The 16346-nt window shown below is 41.9% G+C and overlaps 1 protein-coding gene across 4 annotated transcripts in view; it reads left to right on the top strand.

Moving 5' to 3' along the window:
• Window positions 1–1973: 1973 nt before the first annotated feature.
• Window positions 1974–16346, top strand: part of LOC134285006 (uncharacterized) — a 38521-nt gene continuing 24148 nt past the window's right edge. Inside the window, exons 1-4 of one of the 4 annotated variants that reach the window (XM_062844833.1) lie at window positions 1974–2243; window positions 2822–3964; window positions 12776–12977; window positions 13219–13304. The gene's annotated coding sequence lies outside the window, so the exon portion shown is untranslated. Of the gene's footprint in view, window positions 2244–2779; window positions 3965–12775; window positions 12978–13218; window positions 13305–16346 lie in introns of all 4 variants that reach the window. The other 3 variants (XM_062844835.1, XM_062844834.1, XM_062844832.1) reach the window with 3 other exon arrangements.

The raw sequence follows: 16346 nt of genomic DNA, 5'->3' as shown, positions 1-16346 counted from the left end.
TGGTAGCGACGCGAATTACACAAATCTGGCTTTCGATTTGAATAGGTCGTATGAACATAGGAATCACAGCAAACATACGACCTATTCAAATCGAGCGCCAGAAATTACAGAGCTACAGTAGACGTTCGATAACTGCAACATGTTTACGTTTCACTTAGCGAACGAAAATCCGATAACTGCAATGCCTGACAGTGTCAACAAACCATCAACTGACGTAAAATGAACGTGAACTTCATCCAACTCTTCATTTGGGCTAATATGGCGCACCATTTTGACGGATGGCGGTGCGATAACTGCAAATTTGTTGCAGTTATCGGACTTGCAAATAAAAAGCATTGCAGTTAAACCGTTTGCACCGACCGAACGTTTACTGTACTATGATCGCAACAGTTGTCATACATACATTCACTGTCATTCTTTATTACACCAATGAACCTAACCTCAAAATGACTGACAATTCACAGGTCATTTTGACAGATGTAACATGAGCATGAAAAGGACGGCAACAAGATCGATAAAGTAGAATATATTATCCGTCTTTTTCGTGTATGAGTGTGGTCTGTCAAAAAGGCCTCAGAAATGTCAAACATTTTCATGGTCAGCTTTGTTGGTGCAATGAAGAATAGTCTTGGTGACGTGCACAAAACGGACTGTCAAAAACATCCACAACAGGGGTGTCGGCAATTAGGTCGACACTAGGGGGTTCGGCAATCAGGTCGAATACCGGACGACCGTTGCATTTTCTCCAACAGAACACTCTAAATTGTTACACCAGAATCTCAAGAGAATTTTTTCATTATCTTGTCAGCGATTTTCCATGATTACTAAGAGGGAATCTCCCAGAAATCTGGAAGGGACTTATGGGAGCAACTGCTCCAGAATACAGAAAACAGAATTCTACTATGGGATTCTCGTAGAATGCTGAGAAGGATTTCTTCCGAATCCAAAGAGGAATCACAAAATCTATGCGAGTGATTCTCCAAAATCTGAATTTATCTAGAAAATTCTGACCAGAATCTCGTGAGAATCAATAATAATATTCTCATTTTAGTTGAAATTCGGAGTTATGCGCATATTAATGTGCCCGAATCCACGATGTCGAGCGTAAAACCGGAAGAGATGCTGAGTTACGACAGAATCCCACAAGGAACTCCTAATTGAATCCGAATCGAAAAGAAACTTCTGGAGACATTCAAGAAGAAATTCCTGAAGCAATCTCGTGGAGAAATCCCAGAACGCATTTCTAGATTGAGTTTAAATAAGGGCGGAAGTAACAAGAGAGAGTTCTCTTCATCGACTCTCTCTTCTGCAAATTAAAGTGACAAGATGCAAATTCACTCGAACTTTTTTACATCGCAACCTAGCGATTTATGACCAAAAAGTTCAACAATACTTGCATCTTGTCACTTTAATTTGAAGAAGAGAGAGTCGATGAAGAGAACTCTCTCATGTTACTTTCGCCCTTATTTAAACTCAATCTAGATTTATCTCAATAGAGGCTTGCACTAAAAACATAACCTAGCAAATTCTCATACAAAAAGTAAACATTGCCCTCAAAATTTTGAGGGCAATGTTTACTCGGATACTCGGATATGGGTCGACGCCGTAGGAGAGAAAGAGAAGGAGATAAAGTGACGTCACTGTGCAAGCTCCCATTCTCCGGCATTTGCAACATTACGGTACGTGTTTCCTGTCCCTCGATTGTTTAGAATAAAGCGCAAAGTAAAACGTCAAAATTAAGGCGCGATTTTTGTCACCTTTTGATGGTGTTTGTGAAATGTAAGAAAAAAAAATGAAATTGAATGCACACTAATTTGACAAACCTATATTATTCGTAATTAAATATTATGCACGTTACATCCAATAATAATTATTATTGAATAGTTTTATCACGTTGAAAATAAAAAAAACCTTTGAACTACGATTAATCATTATTAAAAGTACTCAAAATTTTTCTCAAAACTCACAATTTTAATTCGGAAACAAGCTTTTAAACGTTTTAGTAAACGCGATGTAAACATTTTGAGTGTACCGCCCAAGTTTGCGTCCATCTCTTCCCCGCGCATCAAACCAACGAACGGGTGCTACGCAAGTTGTTCTTCACCTAGAAGTTTCGGTGTTTAGTTCGGACGAGGTTTTTCTAGGAAAAATCGATTCAATGAACGCGTTTTCCCTGGCAAAGTGTTCCGCTCGAAATCGGTAGTGCACATTCGGTGGAAAATATCCGGAAATCCGAGCAAACGGTAGTGAAATTTTCGAGGAAATTAGAAGCAGTACTGTTGGATTTTCCGCTGATCGGAGGAAAAAATGGGGCCCACACAGTTGTGGTTGTGTGCGTGCGTTAGTGGAGGCCGGTTCCAGTCGTACACAGTGTTGCCACATTTTTTTCGGTTTTCATCTGTGATTTTGGTCAAAAAAATCTTTTTCATCTGTAGGAAATTTCAGAAAATCTTAGTAAAAATCTGTGATAGGTTAATGTCTCCAAAAACGAATATTTTTGAACAATTTGTTTGAAAAAAGCGGAAAAAAAATGTTCTTAGAATAACGTCGACCAAAACACTCCCAGGTTGCATCTGAAGATCATCAGAAACCACAAGAACGTCGAAAACAATGCGCCTGAGGCTTGGCCTAGGCCATCCAACTAGAAGATTTAATTTCTATTATTTTAATTTGAGTACCTGAAAATTATAATAAAGCTTTTTTCCACGAAAGTCATCGTCATTGTTTAAAAATCTTAAAAATCTTTTTTATTGCAAAAATCTTTGATCTGTGATCACAGATATCTGTAGGCGAAAATGGGGAAAAATCTGTGTAATTCTAGGTAAATCTGTGTATGTGGCACCACTGGTCGTACAACGGCGACGACGACGTAGTCACACGAGATTGATTGGTCGCGCGTGTGTGTGTTGGTGAACGAACGGCTTCAGCAAAGCGGAACTGTCAAAACAACCCGCAGCAGACGGGGCTGCGGATGTGGATGTGTGCGTGCTGGTGATCGCCAGACGGGCGGAAGAAGAAGAGCCCGCAGCAGAGGCGATTATCGCGACAAAAACAAGAAAAATACAAAATTCAACACACGGTTGCACGGTTGGATTTGGATGACGGATGGTCGACGGATTGTGTTGTGTGCGGGAACGGAAGGAATAGCAGGAGGAAAAACGGAAAATATTGCACGACGACGGCGACGTCTACGAAGAAGGTGCTGTGGAAAAGATCATTTTCTTGCAATGGATTGTTCTTTGATTCGGGCGAAGATTATTCGGTGATTTAGTTAGTGGCGGAAATCGGACGAACCGGAGTAGCGATTTTGCGAATTTTGGGATAATTGTGAAGTAGACGACTCCGATGGAGAACGATTGAAAAAACAACATTGTAAATATGGTCATTATGCTAATCAGGAGGATCACAGCGCTGAGTGATAATTGATTAGAGTTGTAGCTGCCCTTCCCGTCATCGTCGAAATGGAGAGTATGATTTACTTGAAGAAAAAGTTCGACGGAAACCCCAGGACAATGTCTGCTGTTTGGTCTTGATGGCAAACTTTCCTCAGTGACCGCAAACTGTCCGCTGGCTGGTGGTTAAGTGATAACGCGTAAAGATTTGTGCAAATCTGGTCTCGTCGGGCTTGATGATAAATTAGCCTAGTGGTGCTACGTTCTGAAACAGAGGAGATAGATAATTGGCAGCCATATTTAAGTTTTGCTGCATTGAGTTGTTCGGTTTGTGGTAACTGTTTTTTTTTCGCGAACGTGTAAATTGCTAAAGATAAAGGTGTACTGATCGACAGATAGTTGCCTAATCGGTGCGATACTCCGATCGAAGGAATCGTCCTGAAGGTTGAACTCGGACGGAGTGCAGCCAAATTGTTCTAGTAAAAGAAGATAATAGTGAAGTGCAGTTTCAATCTAAGGACACGGAATCAAACGGGTTTGGCAAAGGCGATTAACTTCCCATGTCTTTGGTGGTAAGTATTTTCAGGGCTTGATATCAATTAATTCTCGAATCATTTTAGGTAATTACAGCCATCTATCAGAAAAAAAATACTTGGAAGGCTTTCTTTAAAAAGATGTGGAAATATTCCTATCGGAACAGCATCATTCCAGAAGCCGTAAAAATCTTCGTCCGAAGAAGCTGAAAAGCTTCGCCCAGAGACGCTGGAAGACTTCTCTCGTATGAATTGCTACAGACTCTTCCTGGAACACCAACACAGTTCTTAAAGAACTCTGTGTTTTGCTCGGTAAAATCCAGCATATTGTATAAACTATGTCCCTTGGCCTGTCTTCAGAACATTCTTGGGTTTCTTATCAGAATTCCTGTGCTTGTGTTCTTTGAAATGTAAAATTGTTAACAGAATTTTACTGGAAATTTTCCCAAAAAAATACATATCTACTTAGGATTCTCCTCAGAGTTGTGATTGGATCCTCCTCAGAATACTTCCTGGATTCTCTTCAGAATCCTGCTAAATTTCTCCCTAGAATCCTTCGGCGATTCTTCTCAGAATCCTTCAAGGATTCCCCTGAAAATCCTTCGTGGATTCTCAACCGAATGCTTCGAGGATTCTCCTAGAAATCGTTCGAGGATTCTCCGCAGAGTTCTTCAAAATTCTTCTCAGAATCCTTCGAGAATTCTCCTCTGAATACTGCTCGAATTATGCTCCGAATACTTCGAGAATTCTCTTCAGACTATTTTGAGCAAACTCCTCGGAATCCTTGAAGGATTCTTCTCAGAATCGTCGGCGGATTCTCTTCAGAATCCTACAAAGAGAGAATCTTTGGAGGATTCTCCTCAGAATCCTCCGAGGATTCTCCTCAGAATCCGCCGAAGATTCTCCTCAGAATCCGCCGAAGATTCTCCTCATAATACTGTTCGAATTCTACTTCAGAATCCTGCTCAAATTCTCCTCAGAATCCTGCTCGAATTTTCCTCAGAATCCTGGTCAGATCCTCCACAGAATCCTTTGAGGTTCTCCTCAGAATCATTCAAGGATTCTCCTCAGAATCCTGCTTGAATTCGCTTCAGAATCCTACTCGGATTCTTCTTAGAATCCTGCTTGGATTCTTCTAAGAATCCTGCTCGAATTATTTTTTGGAATCCTGCTCGGATTATTCTCAGAATCCTTCGAGAATTTACCTCTGAATCCATCGAGGATTCTCCTCAGAATCTTACGAGGATTTTCTCAGAATCCTTCAAGGGGTATCCTCAGAATTCTGTTCGGATTCTCCTCAGATTTCTTCAAGGATTCTCAGAATCCTGCTCGGATTCTCCTTAGGATCCTTCGAGGAATCTTCTCAGAATTCTTCGAGGATTCTTCTCAGAATCCTTCGAGGATTCTTCTCAGAATCTTTGAAGGATTCTCCTCAGAATCCTGCCTGAATTCTACTCAGAATCCTGCTAAAATACTGAGAAGAATCCTCGCGGGGTTCTGAGTAGAATTCTCAAAGGGTTCTGAGAAGAATCCTCGAAGGAAGCTGAGGAAAATCCTCGAACGATTCTGAATAAATTCATCGGATAATTCGCCGGAAAATCTTCGTAAGATTCTGATGAGTATCCTCCAAGGATTCTGAGGAGAATCCTCCAAGGATTCTGAGGAGAATCCTCCAAGGATTCTGAGGAGAATCCTCCAAAGATTCTGAGGAGAATCCTCCAAGGATTCTGAGGAGAATCCTCCAAGGATTCTGAGGAGAATCCTCCAAGGATTCTGAGGAGAATCCTCCAAGGATTCTGAGGAGAATCCTCCAAGGATTCTGAGGAGATTGCTTCAAGGATTCTGAGGAGAATCCTCCAAGGATTCTGAGGAGAATCCTCCAAGGATTCTGAGGAGAATCCTCCAAGGATTCTGAGGAGAATCCTCCAAGGATTCTGAGGAGAATCCTCCAAGGATTCTGAGGAGAATCCTCCAAGGATTCTGAGGAGAATCCTCCAAGGATTCTGAGGAGAATCCTCCAAGGATTCTGAGGAGAATCCTCCAAGGATTCTGAGGAGAATCCTCCAAGGATTCTGAGGAGAATCCTCCAAGGATTCTGAGGAGAATCCTCCAAGGATTCTGAGGAGAATCCTCCAAGGATTCTGAGGAGAATCCTCCAAGGATTCTAAGGAGAATCCTCCAAGGATTCTGAGGAGAATCCTCCAAGGATTCTGAGGAGAATCCTCCAAGGATTCTGAGGAGAATCCTCCAAGGATTCTGAGGAGAATCCTCCAAGGATTCTGAGGAGAATCCTCCAAGGATTCTGAGGAGAATCCTCCAAGGATTCTGAGGAGAATCCTCAAAGGATTCTGAGAAGAATCCTCAAAGGATTCTGAGAAGAATCCTCCGAGGATTCTGAGCAGAATCCACCAAGGATTCTGAGCAGAATCCACCAAGGATTCTGAGCAGAATCCACCAAGGATTCTGAGGAGAATCCTTCAAGGATTCTGAGAATCCTCCAAGGATTCTGAGGAGAATCCTCCAAGGATTCTGAGGAGATTCCTCCAAGGATTCTGAGCGGAATCCTCCAAGGATTCTGAGGAGAATCCTCCAAGGATTCTGAGGAGAATCCTCCAAGGATTCTGAGGAGAATCCTCCAAGGATTCTGAGGAGAATCCTCCAAGGATTCTGAGGAGAATCCTCCAAGGATTCTGAGGAGAATCCTCCAAGGATTCTGACGAGAATCCTCCAAGAATTCTGAGCGGAATCCTCCAAGGATTCTGAGGAGAATCCTCCAAGGATTCTGAGGAGAATCCTCCAAGGATTCTGAGGAGATTGCTTCAAGGATTCTGAGGAGAATCCTCCAAGGATTCTGAGGAGAATCCTCCAAGGATTCTGAGGAGAATCCTCCAAGGATTCTGAGGAGAATCCTCCAAGGATTCTGAGGAGAATCCTCCAAGGATTCTGAGGAGAATCCTCCAAGGATTCTGAGGAGAATCCTCCAAGGATTCTGAGGAGAATCCTCCAAGGATTCTGAGGAGAATCCTCCAAGGATTCTGAGGAGAATCCTCCAAGGATTCTGAGGAGAATCCTCCAAGGATTCTGAGCAGAATCCTCCAAGGATTCTGAGCAGAATCCTCCAAGGATTCTGAGCAGAATCCTCCAAGGATTCTGAGGAGAATCCTCCAAGGATTGTGAGGAGAATCCTCCAAGGATTCTGAGAAGAATCCTCCAATGATTCTGAGAAGAAGGATGAAAAGACCAAAGGATTATTAGGAGTACCCTTCAAGGATTCTGAGCAGAATTCTCAAAGTATTCTGAGAAGAATCCTTGAAGGATGTAAGGATCAAAGGATTCTGAACAGAATACTCAAAGGACTCTAAAGATAATGTTCAATGAATACTAAGGAGAATGCTGGAAGAATTCTGATGAGAATCCTGGTAAGATTCTGACGAGAGTTTAATAAGGATTCTGAGGAGAATCCTTCAAAGATTCTGGGGAGAATCCTCCAAGGATTCTGAGGAGAATCTTCCAAGGATTCTGAGGAGAATCCTCCAAAGATTTTGAGAAGAATCCTCCAAGGGTTCTGAGGAGAATTTTTCAAGGATTCTTAAGAGAATCCTCCAAGAATTCTGAGGAGAATCCTCCAAGGATTCTGAGGAGAATCCTCCAAGGATTCTGAGGAGAATCCTCCAAAGATTCTGAGGAGAATCTTTCAAGGATTCTGAGGAGAATCCTTCAAGGATTCTAAGAATAATCCTTCAAGGATTCCGAGGAGAATCCTTGAAGGATTTTGAGGAGAATCCTTCAAGGATTCTGAGGAGAAGGATGAAAGGACCAAAGATTTATTAGGAGAACCCTTCAAGGATTCTGAGCAGAATTCTCAAGGTATTCTGAGAAGAATCCTTGAAGGACTCTGACGATAATTTTCAATGAATTCTAAGGAGAATCCTGGAAGGATTCTGATGAGGATCCTCGAAAGATTCTGACGAGAGTCCTAAAAGGATTCTGAGGAGAATCCTCCAAAGATTCTGAGGAGAATCGTCCAAAGATTTTGAGAAGAATCCTCCAAGGGTTCTGAGGAGAATTTTTCAAGGATTCTGAGGAGAATCCTCCAAAGATTCTGAGGAGAATCCTCCAAGGGTTCTGAGGAGAATTTTTCAAGAATTCTTAGGAGAATCCTCCAAAGATTCTGAGGAGAATCCTCCAAGGATTCTGAGGAGAATCCTCCAAGGATTCTGAGCAGAATTCTCAAAGTATTCTGAAGGATGTAAGGATCAAAGGATTCTGAACAGAATACTCAAAGGACTCTAAAGATAATGTTCAATGAATACTAAGGAGAATGCTGGAAGAATTCTGATGAGAATCCTGGAAAGATTCTGACGAGAGTTTTAAAAGGATTCTGAGGAGAATCCTTCAAAGATTCTGGGGAGAATCCTCCAAGGATTCTGAGGAGAATCTTCCAAGGATTCTGAGGAGAATCCTCCAAAGATTTTGAGAAGAATCCTCCAAGGGTTCTGAGGAGAATTTTTCAAGGATTCTTAAGAGAATCCCCCAAGAATTCTTACGAGAATCCTCCAAGGATTCTGAGGAGAATCCTCCAAGGATTCTGAGGAGAATCCTCCAAGGATTCTGAAGAGAATCTTTCAAGGATTCTGAGGAGAATCCTCCATGGATTCTAAGGATAATCCTTCAAGGATTCTGAGGAGAATCCTTGAAGGATTTTGAGGAGAATCCTTCAAGGATTCTGAGGAGAAGGATGAAAGGACCAAAGATTTATTAGGAGAACCCTTCAAGGATTCTGAGCAGAATTCTCAAAGTATTCTGAGAAGAATCCTTGAAGGACTCTGACGATAATTTTCAATGAATTCTAAGGAGAATCCTGGAAGGATTCTGATGAGGATCCTCGAAAGATTCTGACGAGAGTCCTAAAAGGATTCTGAGGAGAATCCTCCAAAGATTCTGAGGAGAATCCTCCAAAGATTTTGAGAAGAATCCTCCAAGGGTTCTGAGGAGAATTTTTCAAAGATTCTGAGGAGAGTCCTCCAAAGATTCTGAGGAGAATCCTCCAAGGGTTCTGAGGAGAATTTTTCAAGAATTCTTAGGAGAATCCTCCAAAGATTCTGAGGAGAATCCTCCAAGGATTCTGAGGAGAATCCTCCAAGGATTCTGAGGAGAATCCTCCAAAGATTCTGAGGAGAATCCTCCAAGGGTTCTGAGGAGAATTTTTCAAGAATTCTTAGGAGAATCCTCCAAAGATTCTGAGGAGAATCCTCCAAGGATTCTGAGGAGAATCCTCCAAGGATTCTGAGGAGAATCCTCCAAGGATTCTGAGGAGAATCCTCCAAGGATTCTGAGGAGAATCCTCCAAGGATTCTGAGGAGAATCCTCCAAGGATTCTGAGGAGAATCCTCCAAGGATTCTGAGGAGAATCCTCCAAGGATTCTGAGGAGAATCCTCCAAGGATTCTGAGGAGAATCCTCCAAGGATTCTGAGGAGAATCCTCCAAGGATTCTGAGGAGAATCCTCCAAGGATTCTGAGGAGAATCTTCCAAGGATTCTGAGGAGAATCCTCCAAAGATTTTGAGAAGAATCCTCCAAGGGTTCTGAGGAGAATTTTTCAAGGATTCTCAAGAGAATCCCCCAAGAATTTTGAGGAGAATCCTCCAAGGATTCTGAGGAGAATCCTCCAAGGATTCTGAGGAGAATCCTCCAAGGATTCTGAGGAGAATCCTCCAAGGATTCTGAAGAGAATCTTTCAAGGATTCTGAGGAGAATCCTCCATGGATTCTTAGGATAATCCTTCAAGGATTCTGAGGAGAATCCTTAAAGGATTTTGAGGAGAATCCTTCAAGGATTCTGAGGAGAAGGATGAAAGGACCAAAGATTTATTAGGAGAACCCTTCAAGGATTCTGAGCAGAATTTTCAAAGTATTCTGAGAAGTATCCTTGAAGGACTCTGACGATAATTTTCATTGAATTCTGAGGAGAATCCTGGAAGGATTCTGATGAGGATCCTCGAAAGATTCTGACGAGAGTCCTAAAAGGATTCTGAGGAGAATCCTCCAAGGATTCTGAGGAGAATCCTCCAAGGATTCTGAGGAGAATCCTCCAAGGATTCTGAGGAGAATCCTCCAAGGATTCTGAGGAGAATCCTCCAAGGATTCTGAGGAGAATCCTCCAAGGATTCTGAGGAGAATCCTCCAAGGATTCTGAGGAGAATCCTCCAAGGATTCTGAGGAGAATCCTCCAAGGATTCTGAGGAGAATCCTCCAAGGATTCTGAGGAGAATCCTCCAAGGATTCTGAGGAGAATCCTCCAAGGATTCTGAGGAGAATCCTCCAAGGATTCTGAGGAGAATCCTCCAAGGATTCTGAGGAGAATCCTCCAAGGATTCTGAGGAGAATCCTCCAAGGATTCTGAGGAGAATCCTCCAAGGATTCTGAGGAGAATCCTCCAAGGATTCTGAGCAGAATCCTCCAAGGATTCTGAGGAGAATCCTCCAAGGATTCTGAGGAGAATCCTCCAAGGATTCTGAGGAGAATCCTCCAAGGATTCTGAGGAGAATCCTCCAAGGATTCTGAGGAGAATCCTCCAAGGATTCTGAGGAGAATCCTCCAAGGATTCTGAGGAGAATCCTCCAAGGATTCTGAGGAGAATCCTCCAAGGATTCTGAGGAGAATCCTCCAAGGATTCTGAGCAGAATCCTCCAAGGATTCTGAGCAGAATCCTCCAAGGATTCTGAGCAGAATCCTCCAAGGATTCTGAGCAGAATCCTCCAAGGATTCTGAGCAGAATCCTCCAAGGATTCTGAGCAGAATCCTCCAAGGATTCTGAGCAGAATCCTCCAAGGATTCTGAGCAGAATCCTCCAAGGATTCTGAGCAGAATCCTCCAAGGATTCTGAGCAGAATCCTCCAAGGATTCTGAGCAGAATCCTCCAAGGATTCTGAGCAGAATCCTCCAAGGATTCTGAGCAGAATCCTCCAAGGATTCTGAGCAGAATCCTCCAAGGATTCTGAGCAGAATCCTCCAAGGATTCTGAGCAGAATCCTCCAAGGATTCTGAGCAGAATCCTCCAAGGATTCTGAGCAGAATCCTCCAAGGATTCTGAGCAGAATCCTCCAAGGATTCTGAGCAGAATCCTCCAAGGATTCTGAGCAGAATCTTCCAAGGATTCTGAGCAGAATCCTCCAAGGATTCTGAGCAGAATCTTCCAAGGATTCTGAGCAGAATCCTCCAAGGATTCTGAGCAGAATCCTCCAAGGATTCTGAGCAGAATCCTCCAAGGATTCTGAGGAGAATCCTCCAAAGATTCTGAGGAGAATCCTTCAAGGATTCTGGGGAGATGGATGAAAGGACCAAAGAATTATTAGGAGAACTCTTCAAGGATTCTGAGCAGAATTCTCAAAGTATTCTGAGAAGAATCCTTGAAGGATGAAAGGATCAAAGGATTCTGAACAGAATCTTCAAAGGACTCTGAGGATAAATTTCAACGAATTCTAAGGAGAATCCGGGAAGGGTTCTGAGGAGGATCCTGTAAAGATTCTGACGAGAGTTAAAAAAGGATTCTGAGGAGAATCCTTCAAAGATTCTGGGGAGAATCCTCCAAGGATTCTGAGGAGAATCTTCCAAGGATTCTGAGGATAATCCTTCAAGGATTTTGAGGAGAATCCTCCAAAGATGTTGAGAAGAATCCTCCTAAGGATTCTGAGTAGAATTTACGGAAGAATCTGAGGAGGAGATGCTTCGATTTTCTCTTGAGTCCTGCTCCTCAGAATCCTGCCTCGGAATTATCCTTAGAATCCTGCTTGGATTGTCAAAACCCTACTTCCAGATAGAAATCTGAAGAACTTCTTTTATAGAAGCTGTTTCCAAAATTCCGGAGTTTTTTACAAAAAATCGATATATTTTGCTAGAGAAAAGATCTGCTTCAAACTAAATCCAACTCTAACTTCTTCAACTAACTTTCCATGCCCCTGCAAATCACACACCTTCCCAGGCGGCCCTACGGTTTGGGTGTACTCTACTACCGCTTATTATTCACCACTCTCACGCAAATTGCCACTTGAATTTCTATTTTCCGATCGAGTGATCATATTCACTTGGACTTTACTTGGTCGCGCTAATTTTAGAACCTATCATCATCGATGGGGGACGGACGGACGTCGATGCGCGACGCGACGTCCCGCTCGGACAAAATCGAGTAAATAACAGCCGAGTTTGCCATTTTGCGAGAACATTGTTTTTCCACTTGTTTTGCACAGATTCGATTGCTTCAAAGTAAGAGAAGCAACGAATTTGTTTTTGCTTGCTTTGCAGGCAGGTATTTTTTTGTGTCGTCGTTCAGGACTTTCGAATCAATGTTGACACTGTTGAAATAAAATTTATTCAATTACTGTACAGATTATAGTTTCTTACAATGTGACACACATGCAATGCGAATTTGGCTAGGTAATATAATTTACTCTTAAACCTAAAATAGTCATAAATTAAATTTGTTGTTTGAGAATGATTTACTGTATGGTTTATTTATGATAATGATTTGCTGTATAGTTCTTATATCATGATTCAAATGTAAGAGAATTTTGCGTTGGCTATTGAATTAAATGTTCTCATATTGTTACTTTCAGCTTTTCATGGCTCTTTTAAGAATAAAGATTAGCATTTAAACCGATTAACTGTATTGTAACACTGTAGTAGAGTTATAGGAATATATAAAAAGTAAACAAAAATTAATCTGTCGAGAAAATTCCCAGAATGTTTATTTTAGAATAACTGTCAAGGTCAATTTTAAATATCGAAAGCGATTGTTAGTCTGCAATAGTGGACCATTTCCATATTCTCACCTGGTTTCCAATTTCATTTCCAGACCGCATCCACCGCAACAAATCAGCACCCTAAAAACTGAAGAGGACTAACAAATCGAAAACACTAGCTCAAGTTGTTCTTGCAAAATCCTTACATCCTCGCACAATAACTGCTGATATAATCTTGTCACGGTGGCACTCGCGGAATCACCATTGCCCAAATGAGTGACAGACGCCGTTCCCGTGCCGGTGGAGGAGGTGAAGGTGAGCCCGTGGTTGGGAACTGGTAGAATCTCGATTCTCTAATATGCTACATATTCGCTTTGTTTTCGGTTTGTTCTGGTTCTTCTTTTATGTTTCTATTTCTTTTACGGTGGTTTTTGGTTGCGCTGCTTCTAGACTGTTTAGGCTTATTTTTCAATCACTCAATGAATGGTGAAAAAGCGATATCATTTTTCCTAGTAGGATAAATCAAGGTATTCTTCTCATTTTCCTCCTGTTCCAGGTGCGTCAATCAAGATGGAGCACTTCCAAGCCGCACTGGATCCTCGTAAGCAGGAGCTACTCGAAGCTCGTTTCCTGGGAGCAAGGGTAAGTGTCGAAACCTATCCAATTTAAACGTATAAATAACAATTATTTCATATTGCACTGATGCATTGACAAACATTATGGAAAAATTGAGTAGAAATATGATCAATGGTAATGCCAAACTGCCAAAATGTTTATTGTGACCAAAATACTGGATAACGATATAGTTACGATAGGACATATGGGCACATACCATTGCATTTTCTAAAGTGTATCGTAACATTATAGCATTGTCACTTTCTTTCTCTTTTAAGAACAATCAAAGTTGTTCTATGTTATGTTTTAATCAAGTCTGTTCATATAGAAGTTTCCACAGCTTAAAAGTATACACCTAACATGTTACAACAGTACAAAATATTCTCTTATTATAATGCTTTGTGTTTGAATATTCTTCAAAATTTTTGTGTGCTAAATGATTGTTGTACTATGTATTGAAATTATTACTATTGAGCAATTATCCAATTCTGTGTCTCTATGGCCTTCCATTATTTGTCACATAGTAGTTACATAACAACACAATTACTATACAAGTTATTGTTGGTAAAGGAACGTTTTGTTATATTTTCGTACCGATTGTTGTACTTCTATGGGTATTTTTCCGGACTGGGCTTACGTAACCCTCAACGTGTTCATATTCATAAATTTAAATCTTCTCGGTCAGCTTGGAAAGGTACTGATGATACCAATACCCATTTTAAAATTATCTTCCCCATTAGAGACAAATCAAATTAATTTTCAAACAATATGTGTCTCCTCTGCATTACTTCCGAACCCGGTCGGTGAGCAGCGAAGTTTGCGCCGACTGCAACTCCAGTCGTCGCCGAGGATGTTCGCACAATTGGGCTCCAACGTTTGTATATTAACTTTTTTATTGTTCGTCAGTTCCTACTACACCGCCGGTGAAACTCAACCTAGGCGGACGATACGGAAGATATTATATAATGAATACCAGTGTGTGTTTCAGAAGAGATGAAAATCATAATGAGGTTCAATTGTGGTTGAATCTCCTGAAATGTAGACGACAATCACTCTGGAACTCTCCTCCAATTTCCAAATTCTTCCCAGAATTCCCCTTGAATTTATCCTTTGGGATTCCTTTCAGAATTCCCCTGAAGTTTCATTCTTGGATTCCCTGCAGACTTCCCATGGAATTTCTATCAGAATCTCATTTGGATACACTTAAAAATTCTGAATTCTGCTGGAATCCTCTTCTTTGGCTTCACCTTAGAATCAATCTAGCTTCTCCTCTCTTGGATTCTCCTCAGAATCCTGTTAAGATTCTCCTCAGAATTCTGCTAAGATTCTCCTCGGAATTCCACTCAGATTCTCCTCAAAATATTGGTCGAATTCTACTCAGAATCGCGCAAGGATTCTCCTCAGTATCCCGCTTAGATTCGCCTCATAATCCTGCCCGAATTCTCTTCAGAATCCGGCTCGGATTCTCCTCAGAATCCGTCTCGGATTCTCCTCAGAATCCTGCTCGGATTCTCATCAAAATCCTGCTCGGATTATCCTCAGAGTTCTCCCTAGGATCCGGCTCGGACCCAGCTAACAATCGCAAGCTACAAACTAGCATACATGTTGAATTGTAGCTTTACAAAATAATTTAACACGACCTTTTTCTGCTTCTTGTTAAGCATATGTACAAATTAGCGCATGTATCTGTAAAATGTGTTTCTCACAAGTCGAATAAGCGCTTTCGTTTCATCATGGGTACTTCGACTCAGAGTACAGGATGAAAAACATGTGTTTTTTTACTGAACAGCAGCTGAACTAATGTGTCGTTCAGTTGTTTACCATAATGTTCTGTGCTAATTCACCAGTGCTGAATAGGAGTCGGAGTGTTATCATTATTAAACCACGAGAAGTTTATGTTTTGATTTGAGTGCTTCAATTCATCATCTCTTGGATGGTGCAGATAGGAAGGCATGTGGCTGGCAATCGATCGAGTCTTGATTTAGGCAAATTTATGTGACAACCGTGGAGATGCGGAGGTACACACGGTCTCTAGTAGCAACGGATGCCACACTAACATTTCTTCCAATTCGTTTGTTATTTTATTGTAAAAACATAGTTTTTCGGTCCCGTTAAGCTTGCGGGCGTATGGACCTATCAAATAAATGAAATAGAAAAAAAACACATTTCTTCCCATCCCCGACGACCGTAAGGACAGTAACGGAGTAGCAACGACGAATTGTACGGTCATCTCATGCTCATTCTCATGCTATAAACAAACAGTTCAGTTGGTACACAACACTATGTTTTAGAATTTCTCCAAATTTCTGTGAATAAAATCCAAACAAAGGTTGTACCTGAAAAATATTCAAATGTTATTCAGCAACATGCTGAACTAATTCCTGCTCGGGTTCTCCTTAAAATCCTGCTCGGATTCTCCTCAGAATCCTGCTCGGATTCTCCTCAGAATCCTGCTCGGATTCTCCTCAGAATCCTGCTCGGATTCTCCTCAGAATCCTGCTCGGATTCTCCTCAGAATCCTGCTCGGATTCTCCTCAGAATCCTGCTCGGATTCTCCTTAGAATCCTGCTCGGATTCTCCTTAGAATCCTGCTCGGATTCTCCTCAGAATCCTGCTTGGATTCTCCTCAGAATCCTGCTTGGATTCTCCTCAGAATCCTGCTCGGATTCTCCTCAGAATCCTGCTCGGATTCTCCTCAGAATCCTGCTCGGATTCTCCTCGGAATCCTGCTCGGATTCTCCTCAGAATCCTGCTCGGATTCTCCTCAGAATCCTGCTCGGATTCTCCTCAGAATCCTGCTCGGATTCTCCTCAGAATCCTGCTCGGATTCTCCTCAGAATCCTGCTCGGATTCTCCTCAGAATCCTGCTCGGATTCTCCTCAGAATCCTGCTCGGATTCTCCTCAGAATCCTGCTCGGATTCTCCTCAGAATCCTGCTCGGATTCTCCTCAGAATCCTGCTCGGATTCTCCTCAGAATCCTGCTCGGATTCTCCTCAGAATCCTGCTCGGATTCTCCTCAGAATCCTGCTCGGATTCTCCTCAGAATCCTGCTCGGATTCCCCTCAGAA

Source organism: Aedes albopictus, chromosome 1 (assembly GCF_035046485.1).
Source record: "Aedes albopictus strain Foshan chromosome 1, AalbF5, whole genome shotgun sequence".
NCBI classification, from domain to species: Eukaryota; Metazoa; Arthropoda; class Insecta; order Diptera; family Culicidae; genus Aedes; species Aedes albopictus.
The sequence above is the reverse complement of the archived record's forward strand: the minus strand, read 5'-3'. Positions and strand labels throughout refer to the sequence as shown.